The sequence below is a fragment of the Priapulus caudatus genome, unplaced genomic scaffold (assembly GCF_000485595.1).
Source record: "Priapulus caudatus unplaced genomic scaffold, Priapulus_caudatus-5.0.1 Scaffold1225, whole genome shotgun sequence".
Classification (NCBI taxonomy): domain Eukaryota; kingdom Metazoa; phylum Priapulida; class Priapulimorpha; order Priapulimorphida; family Priapulidae; genus Priapulus; species Priapulus caudatus.
In genome coordinates this window covers 78,094-80,042 of record NW_014578286.1, presented here as the reverse complement: position 1 = coordinate 80,042, position 1,949 = coordinate 78,094, and positions in this window count along the sequence as shown.

Genomic DNA, 1,949 nt, shown 5'->3' with positions numbered 1-1,949 from the left:
TCTGCTCTCTACTTAATTCTCTTATCTCTACTCTATCTCTATCTTCTATCTCTATCTCTATCTTCTCTCCATCTCTACACTCCCTCATCCGTCTCTCTACTTCCTATCTCTCCCTCCCCTCCCAGTTCGACTCTTGAGCCCTCTCCCTCTCTTCGCGTCCCTCAGCCCTCTCGGCTCTCGTCGGCCCCACTCCCGACTCCTCTCCCGCTCTCTCTCTCTCTCTCCCCGTCTCTCTCTTCTCTCCCCGCTCTCTCTATATAGATATATATATACTCTCTCTCTCTCTCTCTCTCTCTTTCTCTTTCTCTTTCTCTCGTTCTTTCTGTCTCCATCCCCCTCTCTCGCTCTCTATCTATATCTCTTTTTTTTCTCCCCTCTCCCTCATTCTCTCTCTTTCTGACACTCTCTTCTCAGCCCTTTCTATCTTTCCCTCGTTCTCTGTTTCGCACTCGCTCTCCCTTTTCAACTTCTCTGTACATCGGCCTCTCTCTCCCTCTCCGTGTTACAGTATGTCTTTTTCGCATGTACACAGACACAAATACGTTGTAATTAATAGGGATTGTATAGTTCTTTCTCTTTCTCTTTCTTTGTCATTCTTTTTTCTTTGTCTGTCTCTCGGTCTCTTGCTCTTTCTCTCTCTCTCTCTCTCTCTCGCTCTCTCTTCATTTCTGTCTATCTCGCTCTCTCTTGCTCGCTGTCTTTTTTCTTGCTTTCCTTCTCCCATTCTCTTCAGCTGTTCTGCTAAATTCTTGTCATATCTCTCGCTTGACCCCTCTCTCTCTCTCTCTCTCTCACACGCACATATGCGAGGGATATGTGGGGATAAACTTGCTAATTGCATTAGCAAATTTTGCATTTATTTAAAGTGATTGCGTCACCGTAAATAGTAAAAATAAAAATAAAATATTTCTCTTTTTTCACAAAATATAAGTAATTCTGTTCACTTTTTATGGTTAAATTGCTGCATTATACTTCCTGTTTAACTATATTGTTCGATGTGAACATACACTCGTGACTCATACATAGCCCATAGCAAGCAATTAATAGCAGGAACATAATATCAAATCTTCCAGGTTTTTTTGATTATTAACTAGTTGAGAAACAATCTTATCAGGTAAGAATTTGACGATACGTTTAGTCCCGTTTGTTCTTACTTTTAATGTAAAAAAATGGCAACAAAAATTTTATAAATTTTACCATAGTAGTTTGACGTAGTCAATTTAAGTTCGTGAAGAAACACAGAGGTCATCCTTGCGCTGGTGAACGCAGTCATCGCAGGAAGCCTGAGGAAAATGACCGCCGCCTGAAAGTTAAGTATAGTTTTAACAGAACCTATTATTTTCGCACTATAGCATGTAGAGGCTGGTGTAATTGTAATAGACACACTTGAAGCGGGTACATGTTATAATGTAGCATTTATGCAATTGTACGTTTGTATGACTGGGACCTTTAGTAGATCAGTATATCCTTGTTAATTTCGTAGATGAGAGAGAGTTTTATACATAGATAAAATTATTCAGCAGCAGTAAATACACAAGTACGTACGAATAATATACATGTATGTATAGTTTAGAAGATGATATAATTCTCCACCTTTTCATGAATCCTTTTGCAAGTAGGGTTTACATCGGAAAATTTATGCATATATATAACAAGAACAGTCTAATATGTTATACAATTTCCCCTTGAAACCTCTGTTAACTTTGTCTCATAATTGTGAGCAATAGGTGTTTTTCCTCCTACTGTGCTCGGATATAAAAATGCTTCCTTCTTTTGTCTCTCCGTCGCTCTCTTTTTTTCTCTTTACCTCCGCGCAAACGGAGGTCATGCAATCGCTATCGTGTGAGTGTGTAGCCACCGCGCGATCGATAGCGCGTCGAGTCAGCGAGTGGCGAGTCAGCAGCAGCAACCAGTGAGCGGTGAGTCAGCAGCAGCAACCAGTGAGCGGT